This window comes from Engraulis encrasicolus, chromosome 23 (genome assembly GCF_034702125.1).
Source record: "Engraulis encrasicolus isolate BLACKSEA-1 chromosome 23, IST_EnEncr_1.0, whole genome shotgun sequence".
NCBI lineage: Eukaryota > Metazoa > Chordata > Actinopteri > Clupeiformes > Engraulidae > Engraulis > Engraulis encrasicolus.
Window position 1 is genome coordinate 41,600,172 of NC_085879.1, and position 12,470 is coordinate 41,612,641.

General features: G+C 43.9%; 1 protein-coding gene across 1 annotated transcript in view; it reads right to left on the bottom strand.

Annotated features, from left to right (window-relative positions):
* Nucleotides 1-12,470, bottom strand: part of slc2a9l2 (solute carrier family 2 member 9, like 2) — a 258,700-nt gene that overhangs the window by 48,470 nt on the left and 197,760 nt on the right. The window lies entirely within an intron of this gene.

Sequence of the window (12,470 nt, forward strand, 5' to 3'; positions counted from 1 at the left end):
AGTATACTTTTTAAAAACAATTGGTTTTTAAAATCATATCATATTACACTCTTAAAATACTAGATCCTCGTTGACAACAGAGCATCTTCAAATCACCAGACACTTCTGAATACATCCACATTTTTTTATTGAATTGTAGAATAAAAATTCCATCTGTATCCTGGATTTAATCAGCCTGCGGAGGACGTCAAGTATGTCATAGTCAGTGTTAAGCTCAATTTTGTTGTTTCTGCTAACGTATAAGAGAGAGAGAGGGGGGGGGGTGTTATACATACTTTTTTGGAACAAAACAGTCAAAAAACCCAACATATGCACAAAGCAGTGTTCTGACACGCTTCAATGTCTCACTTGCTATTCTCTTTGAAACAAAGGAATTAAAAAGTAAGACAGCTTCCCATTAATTCTGTTGTTTGTTAGCCGTAAACATTTTTAAACAACTCAAGTGCAATTATACAATTACAATGCACAATATTTAACAAAACACAATATATAACGTTAGCCAACAAAATCTAAAGCCAATTAAAAACTTTGAGTGATGCATGGATGAAGTATGAATGTATAATTGCAAGACTATTACAGTGAATAAGTAATGTCATGCTAATTGGTAAACAGACACACCATGTGCAGCCACAGTCACATGCATCCATTTACATGCATTTCCATTTTTTTTTCCTTTGCATCCATATTTAGATCAACACGGGTCCCATGACAAAGCCGACTGGTAACACTTTTTTACATTACACTTAGAGCAACTTACAGTTATTAACACACAGGCTGGAGCAATGTGGGCTAAGGTGCCTTGCTCAAGTGCACTTCAGCCACGGATGGAGGTGAAGGGAAGGGAAAACTGGAAAGGGTGGCAATCAAACCTACAACCCTCTGATCTTAGGTTCACCTCCCTTACCACTATGCCACGGCTGACACTCTTTGTCAAAGCGCGGTAAGTATATTCTGCAGAGTGTGTATTGCTCTTTGAGGTCGGCAGGTAAATACAGTACATTTTGAGCATGAAGGACTTATCCAAATGTGTGCTATATGTTTAATATGGAATATGGAGTGCAATGTATGGTGTTTTTGTGTATCTACTGGTATGTACTCAATTTCCTTTGAGAATAATAGTTACTCCACTGTACTCAGAGGCAGACTAGCGTCACCAGAGAGAATAGAGAGAGAGAGAGGTTCCGTTGGCCCATTGTTTCCGGGTTCTACAATTGCAGGGGGGGTGGAATCCCCCTTTAGGCAGACCAAAGGACTGTTCTATTCAATGCTAGGAGTATTATGACAACCTGGTCATGTTAGGTGCCCATAGCAATCTATTACATTGGCATATCTCTATATAATAGAATCTCTGGCGCCACTGGCAGTAGAACAGAGGGAAGAGCAGCAGCAGCAGCACAGGCTAATGCACCTGAACCTGTCTGTCTGTCATGTCAGGTGCGTCATGTTGCACTGTGGTGCAGTTGGTTACATGTCATTCGAGGACACGCGTGTTTGGTGATGTGTAACTGCCCAGGGTGTCCAGGAGAATGCCTCCCGGGGGTTCCTACACACAGCAAATTGCAGCAGTGGTATAGAATGTGCAATAAGGCGCCATGTGCGCAATCCCAACAGCACACACAAGAGAGGGTGTGGAGGAGGCTGATGCATGATGCATGATGGGAACTCTGATGGCACGTGTGTGTGTCTGTGTGCATGTGTCTGTGTGCGTGTGTGTGTGTGCGCGCGCGCGTGTGTGTGTGTGTGTGTGTGTGTGTGTGTGTGTGTGTGTGGGTGTGTGTGTGTGTGTGTGTGTGTGTGTGTGTGAGAGTGGGGGGGGGGGGAGAGAGGGTGAAGTCGGAGGTGGAGTCTGTATGGAGATCTAAAGGAGGACTGTGTGGGTAGATTTCGTTAGAATGGAGGCAAATGCATGTTAAACACTGGATGTGAACCCTAAGACCTTCTATTCACATTTTGATGATGGGATAATAAGGGAATGACACACACCTCACTGTGGAATGGCTGAGCAGCCTACTATCCAATTACTTTTGGTCCCTCTGAAAGTGTGTGTGTGTGTGTGTGTGTATGTGTGGGGGGAGGGAGGGCACATACAAACACTGTTGCGATTTCCATCATTTTAATGAGATTTAAAGTGGAAATGAAGCACTGACAACTATTATCATTTTTTGGCGGCTTATTTATTTTCATAAATGAATGGATGTTCGTTGAACTGCACTTTTAAATAGTTTTGCTGAAAAATGACATGTTATTACCGAGTTTCGCCACAAGGGCGCAGCCATGTTCGCTGCCTACGTAACGCGAATGGTAGAACTTGGTGGCTAATGTAGCCTTCCATTCACTTAACGTTAGCGTGTGCTAACTACAGCGCTAACTGACTCTAATCGTGGCAGTAAAATTGAAGAAGGACGAGGGGTTCATTTTACATTGTCCCTGGGTTTTCTATGTTATATACCTACTATCAGATGAAAGAGAAATGCCAAGTGTCATTATCACTTTGTGTCAAAAAGCCTTTGCTACGAGCATGGTGGGATAGCTGCAGCCATCCACCCATTGCATCCACCATAGGACAGGAGTCAGGACTGGGGCTGCTCGATCTCATAGGTTTGTAGTGACAGGCCGTCACCAATAACGTCTTTTTCCTGCATTGTTGGACGCTAATCTGAAAGCCCATGTCTTTAAGTTGGCTATGTGGTTCAATTCAGTAATAGAAAATAACTTGCAAAATTGGCGGAAGTTTGGAAAGCTTTGTGAAGGGAAGGGACGCAGCCTGTGTGTGTGGCTATCCCACCCCCTCTCTCGTCTCGCTCTCGGAGTTGGAGGAGCTTTGGGGATTTTAAAGTTGATGCCACGGGAAATGACACGTTAAACTATCATGGCCTACATTAAGTTATGGCATGCTTAAAGTAGCTGCATCTATTGTAGTAAACTATTATGTTATTGAAGTCGCGGATGCATCCTCAAACTGGCTGTAATAGCGTTGTTGCCTTGGATTATTGTTGACTGGATAACACCGATAAACGTGGGCACCGAGATGTCAAAGTAGCCTAATTCAGGTGCTTGGAAAATGTTGGCGAAATCATCGGAAGATGAAGGTAGGGAACTGCAACATTGCACGACATCGCACGATTATGAATAGTGATCATGTTGGCTCATACCAAAATGTGTTAGCGACTTGTCACCTTAGCAAAAAAAAAAGCTGCTTGTTTACCTGTGGTTCATGTGATGGGATGTCTTGTCTGCCTTCATGCCTCATATTTGTTCTGTCCCACCCAAACACGTATTCTTGCTTCATTTGGGTTAAGCAAATAAGCTCATAATCAGCCACGCAAGTCCCAAATGTTTAATTCACTACTATCATAACAGCATTAGAATAGGAGACTACCATTCGCGTGACGTCACCCGCTGTTGGCTGGAAACGTTAACAGAAACGTTAAATGTTTGTGCTTTATTTTTTTTATTAACGACTTAAATTTCAGACTTCAAAAAAATATATATTTGCTGGCTTATCTTACTGGTGTTATAGACCCCTATATTAGGTCACTGCTTCATTTCCACTTTAAATGTAAACACCCCCAAATTAACAGACAGCTCGTTTTTTTTCCATTTCAGATTCATTATCATTAACGAGGCCACGTGTGTTTGGTGATGTGTAAGTGCCCAGGAAGAGTGTTTAGGATCATGCCTCCAGGGCATCCCAGAGGAAACGACAGCAGTGATATAGAATGCGCAACACGGCTGTGCAAACAGACAGCACGAGCGTCATTCCAATAGTGTATTTGGGAAGAGGGGGGTTTAACCTTTAAGAGGGTGGGTTTTTGAACATTCTATAAAAAGAATGCGTTCTATAACAATGCAACATTCTAAAATTCCAAATTGTATTGAATGACGCCCAGAATTCTATAGAACTTTCACTGCCCGAACATTCCCGTCACACCGGTGTGACGGTACACTCTGGAATGCAAGAAGGGATGTGGCCGGTGATGGTGGATGAGAGGTGAGAGGAGGAAGGCCAGGACGGGCAATCTGGCATACAGGGCATTTTCACAGCGGTGGGCCAATGCTTTTTCTTTGTTTTTTGTTGTTGTTGTTTTTTTGTTTCAAAATTTCCCTTACGGACGGACCACAATTTAGATGGGGCAGGCCATCAACAGGACATCCTTAAAGGGACACTGTGCAGGAAATGGTCAAAAAAGGTACTGCAACTATGCTGCTCATTGAAACTGGGTTGCCTATTGCCAACTTCGATCTTTTCATGAAAGTTTATGAAGTAATACACTTAAATTTTCTAGTATGGCCCAAGTAATTTTTGCAGCTAAAAACGCCTATTTTTGGAAATTCAAAATGGCGGACCATGGAGAAGATCCCCCTTTTCATGTATGAAAAGTGCAATTCTTCCAGTCATAATGAATACTTAGAATTTGATGGTGGTGGTAAGTATTCATGAAAAAAGGTAACATTACTGAATGCGCAGCATGCATTCTGGAAATAAACAACTAAAAATCTCACACAGTGTCCCTTTAACCCATTGGCGCCTGAGCCAGTTTTTAGAAAAGGTCCCCAATGCCCAAGGGTTTCTTGAGATAAGAAAAAATGGTTGGAAACTCCTATGAAAAATTCAATATCTCAGCCTCTGGAACACATAGGGACATGGGACAAATTGCATTTAAAAGGTAAAATCCTCTGCTTTCACGGGATTATGCTCATTCAGCATTAACACTAACACATATTCCTTTAAAAAATCATATCTCATAATCAAATGATTGAAAAAAGTTTCATGTGCTTTCAGGATAATGCTTGATGCTGCTATTTATTATAGGCTATTAGGCTATTGCCACTGTTAGCCTACAATAGCTGACTATAACTAAATCATAATAATCATTAGGTTATTATAATAATTATTAGGCAGCCATTTCTGCCATAAATCGGGGGACATTTGTCTAATACAGCCACTTGCTCTCCCACCGGCGAGTATGGCCGTTTTATTCCTCCAAACGTTATGCAGAGACCGATGAGCAATTTCATCCTATTTTGAGACGGGGCTCCACTTTGAGCTGGATGTGTGGCCGCGCGTCTATAATCCGCATGTCTACCATTGTGTGCCTCACCAATAGGCTATCACCATATCCGAAAGTTCCTCGGTGAAAATATTCTGAAATAGGCCTATATCTAAAAGACGTGCTTCCTCATATATTGGCACCTTCGCCAATTGCCCTGAGTGTCGGAGTGAACTTTTGGTAACGTCGGGGGCGAAATCTAGCTGTCTGTCTATTTGGAAGCCACTCGCCTACCTCTTCATGCGGCCGCGGCAAATCACACTCATGCTCTCTATCTAAAGGGTCTTCAATCATATTTCAACCACTGCCCTTTTTTTTACCTGTGTGAAATGGCTAAACAACCCAGGTCTGCAGAAGCGAGCATGGTTGATTTCATTTGACTTTTTTGTAGACGAATCTAACTTTTTTTTTTGCCACATGATCTTTCAAAATCGAGAACACCCAACTCTTGTGTATTTGAACAAAATATTGTGCATTGCATCTCCCATGCATCTTGAAAATATTGACAAATCAATAATGTTGCGTTTTGCAACAACCGGCGTCAGGGCCAATGTTGCGTAACGCAACAACCGGCGTCAATGGGTTAATATACAGTGGACTGAGCCGCATCATAGCTGTAATATGGGGGTGGGGCTGATGTGCTGGTCCACGGCCAAAAATGCACTGCCCGGTTTGTGGTCCCAGTCAGGCCCTAAGAGGAGGCGTGGAGGTGGGGTGGGGAGACGGAGGTGGAAGCGTGAATGACTGCGCATGCGCAGTCCAGCAGCTGCCTGGCCAAGGTGACATAAAATAATAAATGATGGTAGATTATTATCACCTAAGCATGTAGATCACTACCATGGGAGAAGACGTATACGTACGGTGATGTATGGCACATTTCACTCTTCAATCATCACCTCCATATGCGCTTTGAAACACCGCTGGGAGAGAAAGCGGGAACGAGAGAGAGACAGAGAAAAAGACAAGGGAGGGTGAGAGAGAAAAAAAATGGAGGGCCTGGCTTGACACACGGGGCGGAAACAGGCTTTTCTCAGCTTTCCGCTTGTCGCTCCACTGAGTGATAACAAGAGGCGATAACGACACCACGGCTGGGATCCAATTCCCAGACAACCACAAATAGGTCACCGAAAAACAAGAAGACAAATCAAAGAAAAAATGGAATGGCTTCCCCATTTTATACTGACACTGCTCTTGATAAAAGCCGCTGACTGAGGGAACTAAAGTAATGTTGAACTGTCTTAGATTTACTCACCAGTCCTTGTGGTGAGAGATTGACCGAGAAACAAAGGACAAATGGTATCACCAGGAACCATCTTGGTGCTGGGGGCGGCATGGATTTCCATTACTGACAGTGGTATCTCTGTGTGTGTGTGTGTGTGTGTGTGTGTGTGTGTGTGTGTGTGTGTGTGTGTGTGTGTGTGTGTGTGTGTGTGTGTGTGTGTGTGTGTGTGTGTGTTATATGAAGAAGTGGTGGTATGATGTGATGAGATGATTGACTAAACACTGAGAGAACCGAGCTCGAGGCTTTTGCCAGACGATGTGCGGAGCCAAAATCTTTGGGTGGAGTACATGGATGGCGTCGCCAGGCTACAATATAGGTACAGCCCTATCTTGAATACACACATAGCGCAACACTGTGAAGAACAACTATTATTGCCACACAGCAGATACTCTGGGATGCAAATTATCGATTAATTCATTAATCATTAGTTGATAGCCTCTGCGATCGACTTACGATTAATTGATGAGTGGCGTTTTCTTCCCGAATCTCAATGTTTCTCGAAAAAAAACTACTCAACCTAAACATTTTAATTTAGAAATGGAGATAAAATACCAAATTTAAAGAATTCTATTTCAATTCTTTGATCCAAAGGTGATTTAAATATTCCCACTATTCACATCCCTCTTCAAACACAGTCTTCACATGCCCATTTCACCTGGGTCTCTTGTCAGTTGAATTGTCGATTAATTGCGATTAATATTTTTTAACCGATTAACACATTGATCGATTAAAGTCGATTAATCGATTAATCGTTTGCATCCCTACTCACAACACTATGAATCCACACCCAATTCAATTCATCAAAAGACAGACTGTATCGCATTCGCCACAGACTCAAACACAATCACTTGCAACCAGCGGCCATAAAGAAAATCCATTATACTTTTGCTTCCATTTCCGTTCTCCTCAGGCCACACACACACAAACATCTGCACTATCACACACATCTGCACACACACGCACGCACGCACGCACGCACGCACGCACGCACACACACACACACGTGCACACACACACGCACACACACGCACACACACACACCCACACACACACACGTTGGTAATGCCTTCTGTGTTCATGATGAAGTAGTCGCATCAAAAGCAGAGTCATCAAGCACACACATCCATGTGCATTTGTTCAGACGACAGTCTAATTAACAGTCAGCATATTGCAGGCCATGTGTCGCGACGAAGAAGATGGAACAATGAAAGCAACGCATGCCCACTGCATTTATCTCACATGGCATATGGTGATAGTCTATGGTTTTCATTAGCATATTCCGAAGCCTATTCATTATGTTCCCCAGTCGTGGAGCGGGGTAGGGGCCCAGCTCAGCCCAGCCCAGCCCAGCCCAGCCCAGCCCAGGTGAGGCAAGGTGAAGCTTTATACAAAAGGAACAGGGCTCGAGGCGGGAGACGGTCTGAATAATGTGGTGTGTTACTTCCTGTAAGGTCAATGACTTTCACCTCCTGCCAGAGAACTAGCGTGAGCCACCCATTTCCCATGAGTAGCGGCCCAGTCGGTGAGAGGAGAGAAAACAAAGGAAGCTATACAGTATGTGTGTGAGGTTACAGTAAGTGTGTGCACTCTGCATCAGGTGTGTGTGTTTTCTGCATGTCTGTGCTTGCAGTGCTCTACAACGATGTGTGTGTGTGTGTGTGTGTGTGTGTGTGTGTGTGTGTGTGTGTGTGTGTGTGTGTGTGTGTGTGTGTGTGTGTGTGTGTGTGTGTGTGTGTGTGTGTGGGTGTGAGTGAGTGAGTGCATGCATGCGTGCGTGAATGTGTGTGAAAAGGGTCAGAACATTCATTTTGTGTGAGTCCATAGCAATCAAGTCTAAATACAGTACATGGCCAGCCATGGATCTATTTCAGCACTAACTCCATCCAAGCTGAACCGCAGCAGACAGACAGACAGACAGACAGACAGACAGACAGACAGCCAGCCAGCCGGCCAGCCAGACAGACAGGCAGAGAGACAGACAGCAAGCCAAGAGGCTGAGTGCCATAAATCGAGCAACCTGCGTTAGTTCTGGCAGACCACGTAGTCAACGCTCCCTTTTGGCTATTGGCTGACGCCTACCTAACCCCTACAGCTGTCCACGAATCAACTGCACTTTAGTTAATCAGCTGCTGCTCGCAATTGGATGCTGGCCTTTGGCGCGCTTTATTTAAACTACCGAATTTGTTTTCCTGTCATTCCTTTTTGCTGCTTGTTTTGCACCCACCACCTCCCCTGCTCCACCATTGCCACCTCCCCTGCACCATCATTGCCAAACAATGTCATACTGTTGTCATTGTTGCTTGCTCTGTTCTATGGGGTATTTTGCCTTTCCAGCTAAATGGAAGGCACTCCACCTGAGGATGCTGCTGTTCCCTGTCTTGGCCTCCATGGAGCTCATGGAGAGGCCAGGGAACTTCCTCCGAACAGAGCCATACCGCCAAACACAAAATGTGCATTCAGAAATAAAGCTTCCGAAATGTATCTCTGTTTCTCGTCTCATTTTTGACTAGAGTGGATCTGACAGAAATCTGTTAAGACGTCATGGTGGAGGGAGCGAAGAGGGATGGCAGAGAGCTAAGACCAGAGACAGAATAGAATAGAATAGCAAGGTAGCAAACCATGTTTGATTGGCAATGACCATGGCAATAGAGCTTGAAAGTCCCGCCCCTTAGTTCCACATTTTACAGGACCTAAGCTGACCATCTAACAACATGGTAGCGAGTAAATATCTTCTGATCTCAGTCATTATATGCGCTGGGCTACAAATATGCTGTTTAAGAGGCCAGATAAAGATTATTCATGCAGAAGTATCAATGTTTTGTTCCGAGGCTGTCTGCATGAAAAATGTGAAGAAACACAGCTTTCTAAAAAGTTTGGGGGTTCGTACGATAAATTAAACAAAAATATCAGAAACAACATATATGGAGCTCGTGGCACAACTCGAACGGGATCGAAATATCATTTTAATACCGCCATTGGATTACATGCTACGATTTTCGGCTAAAAACGCTGTTGAGGTCCCATGAAATCGGGGGAAGTGACGTCACTTTCAAGCTCTATAGCAATGAGTATGTGAGTGAGAGAGAGAGAGAGAGAGAAAGAGAGAGAGAGAGAGAAAGAGACAGAGAGAGACAGAGAGAGAGCGAGATTAAATGTGTTTACAATGAGCAATGAGATTGACCAATCAGAATGTGGAGCAGGTCAGGTCAGGCCAGGTCAAATCGTATTGAGTGGTGTTGATCTTTCACATCAGGAGGAGAAGAAGACTACGTGACTATGCGACTACACGTCTACGCGTCTACGTGCCGTGGCATACAGACGCAGATACACACACACACACACACACATAGAGGAGAACCTTAGTCCCGCCCACACACACACACACACAGACACACACAGACACACACACACACACACACACACCAGACAAACACACATACAGACACACAGAGACAGACACAGAGACACACACACACACTCCTTCAGGGTAAGTTCAGGAATACAGGCACTGATGTACGGTTCTGTGTTCAATGTTAAATGTGAATCCTTGACGCACACGGCAGAAAACAATTCTTTCATCAGGTTTATTAATGTTTAATTGTTTCATTTGAAGATCTGCAAGTGATGGACGTTCTTTCCTCCCCCCAGGAGGCTGTGATTGATTTCGGCATCTGTCTCTCTCTCTCTATCTCCATCTCCGTCCATGTGTTGCTCTCTCTCTCTCTCTCTCTCTCTCTCTCTCTCTCTCTCTCTCTCACTGATTCAGTCACAAGTAGAGATGCACCGTATCCTGATTTTTAGGATCCTGCCGGATACCGGATCCACTGCTTAAGATCCTGCCGGATCCGGAACCAGATACCGGATCCTACGAAAGGGTTGAAACACATAGCCTACTCGCACACGTGGGCCCTTTTTATTACGTTGGCTCAAACTATTTTTTAGACTCATTGGCTTACTGCCACACTGCCTGCACTGGCCGCTTCCAAAGTTCTTTCACTCCATGCAGCAATTGGGGTTGTGAAAGACTGACTGAAAACCTAGGCTAGAGATGCACCAGACCCCGATTTTTAGGTAACATGCCGGATACCGGATCCACTGCTTAACTCATTGGCTGCCTTGGCCGTCGAATGACGTCATTTCAAATAGTGACGCCCCCTACCTTCGACGTCGTTCGCCGACAATTGCGTTTTTTTACAGCCAGGCCTCGAGGACGGTCTGACCTATCTTCTGTATGAATTTCAAGCCTCTAGGCATTTTCTAACTGTTCCTGTAGGTGGCAGAAGTGTCCTTAGGAACAGTCAAGGCAGGGCTTTAGCTCAGAGCAAGATGAAATGTCAAGACAAAAACACCCCTTTTTTACTATTATAATATAATCTCAAAAGTAGCATAGCAAAATCATTTTTGAAAGTAAAGCACCTGTGACAGTAGTCTACTTTCTTGCCCTCTGATTTTAACACAGGTAGGCTACTGATTTTAGTGTCAGAGCCTGACCAAAAAAAACCTTCCTCTCATGACCAAAATACAATCCCCTGTTGCTATCTAGCTAGAAGGCATTGTAGCTAACTTGCCCAAAATACACCATGAGATGATCTGTGTGACAACCTTTCATTTTGGATAATGTGATCAGCCTACACAACATCAGGATGTTGCTTACAAAATATCATCTAACAGGAGAATGCACGGGACTAGTGGTGATGTGTCCCAACTGAGGTAACTTGGGTATAAAGTTTGCTACGCTAGCTAGCTAGCTAGCACGAAATCGCTAACAACTTACAACTAAGCCTAAATAAAGGAGCCTTGGTAAGTCAACTATTTTTTACTCAATCCACAGTTATTTTTATGGATCTGTATAGTATGATCAGCTTACTGTATCATCAAAAAAGACAGGGGGGTTGCAGATTCTTGGAACAGAGTAGCCTTTGTGTCTGGTCAGATGCATTCAGCTCACATTAGAAAGCATTGCACTTAGCCTCAGACCAGCTAGCATTCACCACTCCAATCGGCTTGTGAAATGTTGGATGTGTGATCAGTACTTTATCAAAAGAAAATTCATTGAACAATATATGACAAGATCACTATAGCAGAACCATGATGACAGTAATCATCAATCTGCAAATTGTCCGCTCTGCCAAAGAAGCTGCAGTAAGCTACGCTAAGCGGTGCTGCCTGCCTACCTGCCTCCCTCCCCACAAGACACAACACGGTACTATTTCTGGAGGAAATAAACCAGCTGTGATTCGTTCTCCAACGAGGGGAGAGAGAGAGGGAGAGGGAGAGGTAGGGAGTTACCGGAGTTAGGGGCAACTGCTGTCATGATCCATGCTGCGCGCCAGCAACTAAACCAAAACACCCTTGTTTTCGAGTCCCCCGTTATATTTCAGTATATTAGGTTGAAAAGGTCATACAAATGAATTTTGTTCAGGCTACAGATGACAGAAGACTGTGTAATAGCAGCTGATAGGTTTGGAGTTGTTAGGACGATGCCATTACGGGCAAAAACGTTTGCAGTTATAGTTCTACTTCAAATGGCGTTTTCTCAGCTTTTTGGCTAGAAAGCAGCATTTTGGCGAATTCCACTTAATTTCAACAGATGATTATGAAAGAACGGAAAGGGGTAGAGAGACACCGTTTTTTTCTGATGACAGATGAGCGTCTAATCTGTGTTTTGATAGGTATGGTGTTGACATAGACACAGAACTCAATTTTCTGTGAGCCTCCAAAAAACACCCAAAATGCTGAAAAATGGCTGGCACTCCGAGGTACTCTTTTATGAAAATGGCTGGCAGCCAATGAGTTAAGATCCTGCTGGACCCGGATCCTGTGAAAAACTCTATTATCCTGCCGGATCCGGAACCGGATCTATCTATCTATCTATCTATCTGTGTGGTCATGAAAGAACACTTTGCATTTACTAATATCATACCTCTGGCATGCCATTAGGAAAGTTTGTCTTGTGCTCAAGCTTAGAAATAATGTTCTTCATAAACTGAAGCTGCCTTTCTCTCTCTCTCTCTCTCTCTCTCTCTCTCTCTCTCTCTCTCTCTCTCTCTCTCTCTCTCTCTCTCTCTCTCCCTGACCCTGTCTCATTCTATCTGTCTGACTGTCTTTCAAATTTACTTCACCTTTTCAGCGATAAC